The sequence below is a fragment of the Prionailurus viverrinus genome, chromosome D2 (assembly GCF_022837055.1).
Source record: "Prionailurus viverrinus isolate Anna chromosome D2, UM_Priviv_1.0, whole genome shotgun sequence".
In the NCBI taxonomy this organism is placed as follows: Eukaryota; Metazoa; Chordata; class Mammalia; order Carnivora; family Felidae; genus Prionailurus; species Prionailurus viverrinus.
Genome location: NC_062571.1, coordinates 6215533 through 6228591, shown reverse-complemented (window position 1 = coordinate 6228591; position 13059 = coordinate 6215533). Strand labels below are relative to the sequence as shown.

At 43.9% G+C, this 13059-nt stretch overlaps 1 long non-coding RNA gene and 1 other non-coding gene across 2 annotated transcripts; both read right to left on the bottom strand.

Moving 5' to 3' along the window:
- Positions 1 to 1766: 1766 nt before the first annotated feature.
- On the bottom strand, positions 1767 to 13035 carry LOC125147780 (uncharacterized). Its single transcript, XR_007145304.1, has 3 exons — positions 12972 to 13035; positions 6936 to 7197; positions 1767 to 4291 (listed from the first exon to the last, which is right to left on the bottom strand). It is a non-coding gene; the product is annotated as an uncharacterized LOC125147780 (long non-coding RNA).
- TRNAW-CCA (transfer RNA tryptophan (anticodon CCA)) lies at positions 7323 to 7407 on the bottom strand. Its single transcript has one exon. It is a non-coding gene; the product is annotated as a tRNA-Trp (tRNA).
- Positions 13036 to 13059: the final 24 nt, after the last annotated feature.

The following is a 13059-nucleotide window of genomic DNA, read 5'->3' as shown; positions in this document are numbered from 1 at the left end:
CACGTGAGAATTCACTTTGATGATTAACTTTAGCAGCCACTTACACAGTGGATCACGGCTGGTGCCGCTGTCAAATCTGGAGGCATTTTTGGTTGTTACAAGCCGGGGTGAGGGGTGCTACTGGCATCTAGCGCGTAGAGGCTGGAGATGTCGCAAACCATCCTACAAAGCACAGGGCAGTCCCCGCAGCAAAGAATTATCTAGCCCCAAATGTCGGTGGTGCTGATGTTGATAAAGGGCTGATTTATGGACTATGTGTGTTACACTCGTTCTAATGTCTTAAACAATTTATGTGCATATATAGCCATTGGTGTAGATGGCTGTCTCTCGGGGATATTTTAGAAGGGGCGCGTGTGTGTGCGCGCGCCATGCAGGGGATTGAGTTAGGTTATTTCTGAAATCCATTACACTGTAAGATACTATGCTTCCCATCCATTTATTTTATCCTCTCGAGGGCAGCCTTACACAAGAAGCCCAGGGAGATAGTGCAGACCCACAGCTCTGAAGCTGAAGCCTGAAGGGCATATCTTAGGATGGATGGTTGCATCAGTGACAGGGTTGCCTGCTCATTCCTGTTCATGCCGTGGGTGAGTAGTCTGAGGTAAGGGGAAGGCCAAGGGAAGGAGGGCTTTCCAGCCCTTTCTGGATAGTGTCTATCAGTCAGGCTCGGTCATTTTCTTCATATTTGCATATTTCAAAACGGAAGTGCCATAATTTGGAAAGAATTAGCTATGATCTGTTACCTTAATTGAGGCGACAGTTTTATGGGCGCGTGTACCTGTCCCAATTCATCAGATGGTACAATTTGAGCAGTCCTTAATCACCTTGTGAATGCACCGCACACATGGGCACACTCTCATCCTAAAGAGTTCCAACAACGTATACCTGGTAAAACACGACAGTTCTCCTTCCCTCCTCCCTCCCGTGGTCCCGTGGTCCCCCTCCCCCCCAGGTAACAGCTGGTAACAACTGATCTAAGGGGGCCTGGGTGGCTCAGTCCGTTGAGCATTCCTCTCAGGTCATGGTCTCCTGGTTCGTGCCCTCAGGAGCATGTCTCAGGTTGAGCCCTGTATCGGGCTCTGTGCTGACAGCTCAGAGCCTAGAGCCTGCTTCTGATTCTGTGTCTCCGTCTCTGCCCCTCCCCTGCTCATGCTCTCTCTCTCTCAAAAATAAACAAACATTAAAAGAATACATATGCATGTGTTTTAATATAACATTAAAATGGCCACATAAATGAAATCACATTTTTTTGCTTGTTTTCTTTTTTTTTTTCACTTCTACCACGTTTTGGAGATCTTCCTACGTATCTACTTCTTTCTTTCTTGATAGCTACGTAGAATTTCATAATGTGACTGTATCACCAATTACTTAATTCTTTAGGTTAAATTTTTTCTCTTTCACAAACAGCAAAAATAAAAAAATGTTGATTTTTTTTAAGTTTACTTACTTTGAGACAGAGAGAGAGTGAGCATGAGTGTGGGAGGGGCAGAGAGAGAGGGACAGAGAGAGAATCCCAAGCAGGCTCTGCACTGTCAGACTCGGGGCTGGAACCCACGAACCTCGAGATCATGACCTGAGCCAAAAGCAAGAGTCGGATGCTCAACTGACTGAGCCACCCAGGCGCTCTTCTCACTTCCCGTTCCTCCCACCAGCAATCTTTGTATACAAACATGAATCATGTTATAAGCTTAATTTTTACAGGTAGGACTGCTGAGTAAAAGCAAATGTATTCCTACGATTTTGGTGGCTACCGTTAAATTGCTTGCTACAAAAGATGAACAACTTACGCACCTACTTGTATTTAGGAGAGCCCACTTAGGACAACGTCGACATGAAGGAGTATTACCAATCTCTTAAGTTTGGCCAATTTGATAGGCAAAAGTGAATTTTATTAGCAAAGATGAATGTCTTTGTTTTTGTCATTTTGTGTTGGAATTTTGGTATTTCTATTGACCTTTAGGGAGTCTTTGCATGTTATGGATCCCAGCTCTGTGTTATATGTTTACAAAATATTCTCTGTGGTGAAACAGGATGACTATATCACCCAGCAAGTTCCCTGCTGGTTCTGTACCCCAAAGAATTGAAAGCAGAGACTCAAATACGTATTTGTGCACCAATAAGCACAGTGGTCTTACAAGAGCCAAAAGAGAGAAGCCACCTGAGTATCCATCAAGAGATGCATGCGTAAACAAAATGTGATTATATACACACAATGGAATATGATTCAGCCTTAAGGAAGAAAGTTGTGATACATGCTACGGCATGGAACCTTGAGGACACTACGCAAAGTGAAATAAGCCAGTCACAGGACAAATACTGTAGAATTGCTCTTAAACGACGTACCCAGAGAAGTCAAAGGCATACATACAGAAAGGAGGATGGGGGTTCCCAGGGGCTGGGGGAGGGGAGAAGTCAGCTACTGTATAATGGGGACAGAGTATCAGTTATGGAAAAGTAATAGAGAGGGATGGTGGGATTTTCGCACAACGTGAGTGGACTTAATGTCACCAAACTATACATTGAGAAATGGTTACACAGTAAACTTTATGTTATGTATATTTCAGCATATTGAAAAGTGGGGAAAACATCATATACATATACATATGTTATATTTGAATAAACATATACAATATATTTAAAATCTGTATTACATAAATTTGCTTCTGATTTGTGAACATTAGTTCGCCAATAATTTGAAATGCTACTTTTATAATAAATTACATTTCCACATAGATGAGGATTGGCTTCTAAACTATGTGTTTTCCTTGGCCCATTTTTAAAAAGGAAATGATCACATTGGCTTAATTATTATAGCCTTACAGTACACTTGAGGGTTGACAGTCCAGGACCATAGTTTTTGTTGTGTTTTGGTCATTTTAAATCTTGAAATATTTGTTTCATATGAATTTTAAGATCAACTCATCAACTTTTACCCTGAAAATTGTTGGAATTGCATTGAATGTACAGATAAGTCTATCTGGCGAGATACAGCATAGTATTCAGGGAATTTTGATTAATCACACTACTCTTTTTTTTACTTTTGAGAGAGAGAGAGAGCACACACACACACACACACACACACGTGCACAAATGGGGGAGGGGCAGAAAGAGAGAGGGAGACAGGATCCAAAGTGGGCTCTGTGCTGACAGCCAAGAGCCTGACGTGGGGCTCGAACCTGTGAACTATGAGATCATAACCTGAGCCAAAGTAGGACACTCAACGCACCAAGCCGCCCAGGCGCCCCAAACACACTACTCTTCATTTTCTGAGTATAGCATCATCAATTTTTACTGTTAAAGATGATGCATCGATAAAATGTTTTCTCCTTGCTCATGCTGATAGCCCCCCCTTTTTCCTACTTTCCTACACACACAGCCCCCTGAGTAGTAGCAACTGAAAAACTGCCCTCTCACATGCTACAAGCTAATAAGCATTTCCTACTACCCTGTATATTAATTAATTTTGCTACTTATTAATTTTGTCTTTATTGGGAACATGATTTAATTTTTCTAAGAGATAAATGGACTCAGTTCTCCCACAAATAGAACGATAGCTCGAATGTATGGTGTGAGCTGTTAAACAAACACACATGTTCAGAACCACAAGGGTCGCTCTGTCTGGGAACGGTATTTCTGTAATCTGATTATCTTAACCCAATTTTCCTGGTGAATGGATTTGCACACTCACAAGGAAAAAGCAGTCTTTGCAGAATTGAACGAACATAAAATCCCGCGGGGACACTGTAGTATCACTTTATGGGTGCTACAGATATAGTTGGTTGTTTTCAAATATCACTTTGGAACTTTCCATATGTCACCGTACAATTTCCCTGGTTATGGCATTTTATTAAATCCTCAGTGCCTCCTAGGATAAAATTCACAGTCCTTGGAGGGGCCTCCACACGGCCCTCGTCTCTCCACGTAGACTTTCCAGGAAGCGTGTGACCTTCTGTCTCCCACACCGGAAATTCAACTACCTCGTTCATTTGTTTACCAAGTTAATCCTTCGGTTTCAACAAAGAGGGCACGTATCAATCGGTGATGTGGTGACTCTTGCTCTCTGGTGGGCACTACGTCTCTGTCTCTCTCTCACACTCAAGGATCCAGTGTTTCCCCCACCCCTTCCTTTGCACCGGGATAACCTCATTTTTCACTACAGCTTTGCGATAGTCATTTACGTATGTGTGTCCATCCCTCGGCTGCTCCCACACGTTCGTCCGTTTCTGGAGGGTGGACACTGTGTCCTACTTGTCTCTGTGTGTCCCCAGTCGTCCAGCGGCATGCCTGGGACCTGCAGAAAAGTGAGCAAAAATACTTGAATGAATGAAGCCAAGTACATCCGTTCAGGTAAATGCAGGCATTGCTTTTTTGGTTTCTTTGTTTCCCTTTCAAAGGAACAATGCAGGAGTCATGGTTCGTCTCTTAAAACGATTCCTGACGTCAATGGCCTTTCTCCCGCACCTTTCCTAGAATGCTAACTTGACATTTGTGCCAAAGGTAAATCGGTTTGGCTGTGGAGGGGAGGGAGTGGACACTCCTGATTGATGACAACACACTGGAGGCTGATCCCCAACAACTTGCGGCATTTCCCGTCTGTTCTTAAAATCACCCCATGCCTGCTCTTAACGTGGAACTATCCAAATGTCCTGAGTGGAGGCAGTTTTTAAGGAAGAGCTTGCGTTTACTGACCGACCCCAGCTAGAGAAGATGATTTAGAAGAAAAGGGCCGTGACTGAAATACACACACACACACACACACACACACACACACTCCAGCACCACCTCATGTTACACTGAGGCATTCCTGGCAGGGTTTCTTGCTGATGATTTTAGCCACAGTCTGAGTAATGTCTGCCCGCCTGCACACTGTAAAGTGATCTCCCTTTAGCGGATGAAGTCTTGAATGAAGGGCTGTGGGTATCGTGTCTTCTTAGTTCAATATCCTCTGTCTTCCTGCCACCTCTCTGCTCCCTGCGGACGATGGGTGCTGAAAAGCCACCCTGCGGGGAGGGGCAGACATCTGCTCAGCCAAAGCATCTTTCAATGCGAAGTTGTTTCATCGTAACTAAAGCCATTACTTCAGATTAATCTGGGAGATTTTGGAGCTGTTTCTTGCACTCTCCTGCTTTCGCTAGGCCTTCTAAATTGGAGCCCTCTGCAGCACGGGTGGGGAAGATCTAATGAACACGGCCCTGGGGAGTGTCAGCTGTAAATATGAGAGTTTGAATATGTCCTGGAATACAGTAGGTTCCATGCAACTATTCCCCCCCCCCCCAGGTATAAAAACAAATTATATTTTTATAATAAATGACCACATAGGTTGAGAAAATAATTTCCAAATAAATGTGTCCTCATGGGACCAGAACTAGTAAACGAATTCTCTTCGGCTAACTATGCAGTTTTGATTGGAGACCAAAAAAAAAAAAAAAAAAAAACAACCCACACACAAAACGTGTCATTTATAAAGGCTCAGAGGCTGTCAAAATACAGTGCTCCTTATCCCTAGTGATGGCTTCTTAGCTTTTTTGTACATGAGGATCATTAATTTGAAACAACCCGGGATGAGCCGAGATGCGTGTCTCCATCAACAAAGAGCAGGTGCTAATTTTATCATATCCTTTAAAGATGTATGTAGGTAAGAATGCCTGCCTTGTTCTCTGAAAGCATCAGACCATTGTGAAGTTTTCACTAAGAATATTTAATAAATAAAGATGCCCAATATCTTTAAGGTTAAGAAGAAGTATAAATAATGTCTGCACGAAGGAAGGGCACACTCCCTGAAGTTACTGGAGGAACTCCTGTCACCCAGGATTTTGTCACACAATGGGACAACGTTTCCTAGTGTTCTCAAAGTCGGGAAATTATAGCACTAAGCTAGGCAATAAGCTAACATACAGAGCAGATATGAAAACTTCTGTGTCAAATGTGTGTAAAAATAGGTATTTATGTATAGCTATGCTTACTTACATGAGAATACAATAGTGAGGCATACATGAGAGAATGGCAATCATGAATGGGTGTCACCATACAGGGGGTCAGGGTGGCTGGGGCACCCCAACATCCTTTTGTGTTTTCTGAATTCTATATCGTGTATATCTATTTTCTGACTTTCAGAACACTTTATGTAAAACATGCTTGAAGTAGGGGCCCCTGGGTGGCTCCGTCGGTTAAGTGTCCGACTCCTGGTTTCGGCTCAGGTCATGATCTCACGGTATAGTGAGATCGAGCCCCACATCGGGCTCCTTGCAGACAGTGCAGAGGTTGCTTGGGATTCTCTGTCTCTCTCTGCCCCTTCCTTCCCTGCTTGCTCGCTCTGTCTCTCTGAAAATAAAAATAAATTAAAAACTTAAAAATGTTGGAAGAAGATCAGTCAGTCTCTGTCTGTTTTTAAAAAACCAAAGAATCAAACTAAATCAAATAAAAAGCTAAACTCAAGGGATTTGTACTCTTTCCTGTCCCCTCTTCTCAAATATTTGATTACTACATGAACCTGGAAGGCGGTATGATGCAGGGGCCCTTAATTTCCACGGATGGCTATGGAAATAGCCAATTAATAAGAATCCAAGGTTATTTAAATGTATTCCCAGAGCCAAAACAAATGGTCAAGAACACAAAATACTATGACATAGTTATTAGCGTTTCACAGAGGAGACAGCTAAGGCTCAGAGTCTGTCCTACTCACAACGCTATTCACACTGTCATCCGTGTGTTTCAAGCGGTTTATAAGTTCTGACAACTTTCTCTGTCCCCGAGTATCTATCTGAAATGTACTGAAGTGGTTTCACTAAAAATGACTCTTGTAAAGGCAGGCTTTTAAGAGTGGTAAAATATTTCTGGCCTTTTTAGTGGATGTTTTTAATGATAGCCGAATTCATTAGTTTTATCTTGGTGTCTCAGGAAGCACCACAATCTCAGAGACTTAAAGCAACACTCACCTCTTATCTTACTGTTCTGGAGGTGAGAAGTCTGGGCGTGGCTTGGCTGGATTCCCTGCTCAAGGTCTCTTAAGGCTGAGGCCAACATGCCAACGAGCCTACACTCTCCTCTGGGCCTCAGGGTCATCTTCCAAGCTGTCACGGCTGGGACAGGACTGTTTTCTGCCACGGTAAGACTGAGGTCCCCATTTCCTTGCTGGTTGTGTGTCCGTGGTCACGCTCACTCTCAGCACCTAGATTTCCACCTGCCTTCCTTATAGTCCTTTTTAAAAAAAAAAAAAAATTATTTACTTATTTTTGAGAGATAGAGCGTGAGTGGGGGAGGGGCAGAGAGAGAGGGAGACCCAGAATCCGAAGCAGGATCCAGGCTCTGAGCTGTCAGCAGAGAGCCTGACATGGGGCTTGAACCCATGAACCGTGAGATCACGACCTGAACTGGAGTCAGATGCCTAACCGACTGAGCCACCCAGGCACCCCTCCTGATGGTCCTTCTGTCTTCAAAGGCAGCAATGCAGACTCCCTCTTGCATCAAAACCTTCTCAGGCTTGGAAACCCTGTCTCTGGGAGGAGCCCAATCCCTTTGAAAGGCTCACCTGATTGATTTTATCTTAACATCACCAGATGATCTTATCTTAAAATCAACTGACACAGGACCTTAACCACAGCTGTAAAATCCTTTCAGAGCAATACCTTGAGTCGTTGTGTTTGAATAACTGGGAGAGGGTGCAGATTCACCAAGCGTAGGTATCTTGGGGGCTGTCTTTGAATTCTCACCACAACTGATGACTAGGCTGAATGTAGTATATTACCACCACACCACCATCACGGAACCTGTCTGCTCTGCCCCCTGCTGGGGGACTTCCCTTTCAAGAATCCAGGTGGGGGTGGGGGGGAGCATTACCCTTTCATTTCTACGTATTTATATAGGGTCATATTTAAGTGATAAGCATCTGGCTTTCATCTGGCTTCATTTGAGCCTTATAAGTCCAGGCGCAAGAGACCTTAATATCCATACATAGTTGGGAAAACTGAGGCTCAGGGAGATATAATTATCTGCCTGAAGTCCCATAGCCTTCCCTATGTCCATATTCCAGGAGTAATATTCCATATTTCAATGTTCTGAATATATCTCAGAATTTGACTTCTGCAATACTTAAGTAGCATCATCTCTTAGTTTTATTTTTCAGAATTGCTAAGAAAAGTTATGTTTTTCAAACCTTGTAGAGGAGATATCACAGAAATATCACCAATGGCCATGGTGTCCCCGTTGTATGCAACATGAGAAAGAGCTCCATGTACAGCCACAGGACCACGTGGTCAAAAGCATTTATGTATTTTTTCCTGGAGGGCAAACATATTGTATTAAATACCATAAATGGAAGCTAATTTTGAGGTTTAACTGAGGCAGCGTTTCATTTGCCGTTTTTCCGTTCTATATGGTCGATGCAGATGTGGAGGTGTTTCAGGACTTCACGCTTTTATGTTGCCTAAAGTGTGACCACACTCGTGGTCACCAGTATGTGGTTTAGGCACTAACGTCGAAGCCACTTCTAGTATGATGTAGAATTAACAGAAAACGCTCCAAGCTTCTGTTAATCACAAAGCACACTGTAATCTTTAAAGGACCATCTAGACTCTGCTTTAACTCTTTCTTGTCAAAAATTTTAAACTCTGCTGAAGTTGGATGCATGTCGTTTGTAAGAACGGACTGATAATTACAAAATGTGAGTCACCGGGAAGGCAGAATTCTACAGAATCCTCGAAGGTAGAAAGGTGCTACCATTCTGCAAATGGGTGAAGCACGTCCCCATGAGGTTTCGGGACTTGCCCGAGAGCACACAGCTTGGGAAGTGATAAGAGTTGAGACATAAATACACATCTTTAGGCTCCGTTCGCTAGTTGCATCCCTGGATGGGAAATGCATTGTAAGCAGTTTTCTGCAACTACTGTCGTTTTGTAACCAAGAGGAGTGTTTGGATATAAGGTGTTGGAATTCAGTCCCCACCCCCACCCTACCCATGCCAACCATTCCAGAGGCTGGGACCTCTGGCCCTGTTTTCATTTTCCCCAACCTTTCTCCTGCTGCCATTCAGGAGACCTCACTCCCACCGTCTGCATGTGCCGGTTCTCTTTGCTCCAGATCCTCGGACCCTAATAAATCTGTACTAAAGCTCAGTGTTGTTGCAGGGGTGTGGCTCTGGGAGCGGTTCATCTGCTCAGCAGTGAACGCAGCAACTGCTTGAAGTTAGACCAATGAAATATTTTGGGGAGGAGGAGTATTTTACCACTGACATTCTGGACGGCTTGTGGCATACAGTGACGATAAAAAGCAGACTGACTTTTAGTTTTTAAAAAATTTTTATCGACTCCCATTGCTTCCTCGGACGTCGACCTGGAGCAAAGGACAAGAATGTCCCATGAGCTATCTATAAGGCTTCCAGTTCTTTGCAAGATGTTCCTTGTTGCTAGGGGGTAGAGAGGCAACACACCCCATAACATTTTGAAAGTACGTATATTTTAAACACGTTATTTTGAACTTGTGTATGAAATGGAGAGTACATCCCCAAGTATCTCAGGGAAAACAGTTTTGGTTAATAGATCGCTGAGAAGCCAGTGCCTTAGAGATTTATCCGGGTTCATAATGGGTTTTAAATTTAGCGTGTTCCCATTATCAAAGAACTTTTAGTTTTGCTTGTCTCTGAGCTCATAGAGAAGTGGACATTTTAAAACATTTCAGGTTGGGGTTTATCCCACTCAGGGATTAAGACAGGCTACGTCAAATCTGGACATTGTGACCATGCTTATATTACCTAATCTGGCTGAGCATCAGTTTCTCCATCCACAAAATGGGAATGAATACTAGTGCCCACCTTAAAATCGGTTGCATAAAGGGCATTGAAAAAGCTTTATTCATTATTCAGTGGCCAAAAGATTGTAAATGTTTAATTCTTTTTTAGTTTTAAAATTGTTTCAATGTTAATTTTTGAGACAGAGAGAGACAGAGCGTTAGTGGGGAAGGGGCAGAGAGAGAGAGAGAGAGAGAGAGAATCTGAAGCAGGTTCCAGGCTCTGAGCTGTCAGCACAGAGCCCAACGCAGGGCTCCAACCCAGGAACCATGAGATCATGACCTGAGCCAAAGTCAGACACTCAAGTGGCTGAGCCACCCAGGAGCCCCATGTACATTTTTGATTCTTAAAATTCTTAAAATTTTAATTCTTAAAAATGTTTTTACTCTGATACAAAATTCAGCGTATTTTCTTTCTTTCTCTCAAATAAGGAACATAAGAACACTCTATGGGTATTTAAGGACATAACCTCACTTCACTGTGGTTGATTTTTATTTAGCAAATCTCTCCAAGGGCACTAGATGGCGACCTTCTCCTTTAAGAAAAACAGGAAACGGAACAAAATAAAACTAAGATTCATTAATACTTTTGCTTTGATAGTTGAAACTTACTGCTACAGAGTCAAAAGCAAATGACACAGGGTAAAGCCACGTCTTTGAACGCCACGTTGTCCGAATCATAGAATTTCTAGATTTTCTGGTGTCGAGCTAGGAGCAGCCTGTTAGGGAAAGCACTCTGTGTGGGCATCGAGAATCTTGGGATCCAAACTTATTAACTTAGGTCGTGACCTTGGACCTTACTTTTAGGCATCTATTTTTTTTTTTCTCTTAGAATGTTAGGTGATTGGGTTAGATGGGTTAATTGTTTTCAGCTATGAAATGCTATGATTTTTTTTTCTTTTTCATAATTCAGGGTTTACTCTCCTGCCAGGCTATCTTTTCTCAAGTGTCCTTTGTGCTCTAAATTAAATATTTATTAAGCCAATGGACAAGATTTAATGTCAACATTGCTTAAGTTAAAACTGATGTATGAAAAAATAAGATTAATTTTGGAACTTAGGGATGAATTTAGGGTTTTGAGGAGTGTGTCTGTGTGTATGTTAAATCTTGGTCTAAATATTGCTTTTTAAAAAAATTTTTTAACATTTTTATTTTATTTTTGAGACAGAGAGACAGAGCATGAACGGGGGAGGGTCAGAGAGAGAGGGAGACACAGAATCTGAAACAGGCTCCAGGCTTTGAGCTGTCAGCCCAGAGCCCCACGCGGGGCTCGAACTCACGGACCCTGAGATCATGACCTGTGCCGAAGTCGGACGCTTAACCTACCGAGCCACCCAGGCGCCCCATGCCTTTTTTTTTTTTTTTTTTAAATAAGCCGGAGAAACATTTGAATATCTGCATTTAAGATAATATAAAAGTTGAGGGGCACCTGGGTGGCTCCGTAGGTTAGGCGTCTGACTTCGGCTCAGGTCATGGTGTCGCGGTCCGTGGGTTCGAGCCCCGCGTCAGGCTCTGCGCTGACAGCTTGGGGCCTGGAGCCTGCTTTAGATTCTGTGTCTCCCTTTCTCTCTGCCCCTCCCCCGCTGGCACTCTGTCTCTCAAAAATAAATAATAATGTTAAGAAATGTACAAAAGATCATGTAAAACTTGAAAAAACCTGTCCAGGAATCATTTTAAAACTGTATCTGTTTCATAAGGTTGAGCCTCTGCTAGTTTTGAATGTGATAAAGTTTACTAATGTGTTATTTTTAAAATATCACTTGTGAGTGTTCCTAAAAGGATTTGGGAAGTTTAAGTTGGTCATAGATAGAAGCGACCACACCAACAGGACTTAGAACTCCTTCTCAAAGATGAGAAGCAGATTGGCATCTGGTGTGATTAAGAATTCAGCTGTGGTTTGAAAGGTGTTTGATTTAAAATAATCAGATGAGCAAAACTAACAGTCAATAGTAAATCCCTAGAATAAAATATATTTCAGGATTTGTTTACAAACCAAAGTATATGAGTTAGTACTTTCAGACAAGGTAGAAAGATTTTCGTTTTTAATAAGTAGCCACTGATTATACACTGATCTTTCTTTAAGCTGAGATTGCAGAGTCCTCTGGTATCTTGGTCTGCGTGTATTTTTTTTTTCTTTAAAAACACATTTACTAATCTGTTGATCATTACCTGATCAACTCCTCCCGTGGCAGATAAACCCTTAAACAGTGATTTACGTTATGAAATATGCTCTCTGGGACACACACATACATAAGAAAAAGAAATTTTAGGCATTAGCAGATACTCGGGCTCAAACAGGAAGAAGAATCCATTTAGCGTAAGGTGAGGGGATGGAAAGGCAGGTGAGGGAGAAATACAGGTTACAGATGCAATTTCGGTTCCAATTTCCCTCAGCCCGGCCCTGGTCCCGCGGGCCAGCCCTGCGGCAGGGGCGGATGCCACTTCACAGCCACGGAAGACGATGCTGCGATTCCATTCGGATGCTGGATGTACACACATTTTAATTGCAGCGCGTGAAATAAAATCCAGGCTCCGAGAAGTGCACAGAAGGGCCTGCCCCTCATCCCGCCAAGCGTTTGGCTCATTACTTCGTGCATATTCATTCAACTTTCCTTCCAACAGCTGACGATTTCCAGCACAATTTTCGGCTGAAAAAAAGTTGGAACTGCGAACGCCTTGCCATTATTAGTGGGGGGTCAAAGCCCCAGGGCTTCCCAGTAAGAGAAACACGCGCGCCCGCACCCCTTCCCCCTCCCCCGCCCCCCCCCCCTACCTGATCCAGAGCAGAAGAGAAGCGGACGGTGAAAAGCAAGGTGAATTAAGGCGGCTGCCGGGTGAAGGCGGCGCGGCGTTCATGAACCCTCTCACCCTCTCGCGCGCGCACACACACACACACACACCCCACAAAGTCTTTAGGCTCCGGTTACAAGCGCTGCGTCATCTGCCAGATCACATGGTGATTGTTGCTATTTCGAGGACCGAGTGGCATCGAGCTCCCCCCGCCCCGCCCCTTCCCTTTGGTACCATATAGCGTGTGGGAGCGCTCGCTGGGCGATGGGGTGACGGCCGGCTGTCTGGTCCACCCGGCTCTCGGCGGGCGGCGCGCGCGGGGTTCTCACGGAGCGCCCGGGGGCGGGGGTCCCGGGGGAGGCCGGGCAGCTCTAATTGGTTTCTCAATGAAAGATAATCACCTATTCCCCCGAGAGCCTGGGGATTAGCGCTCGGCCTCGCCTCCGCTCCGCGCTCAGACGTCCCGTCCCTGCCCTGGGCGCTCGCTCC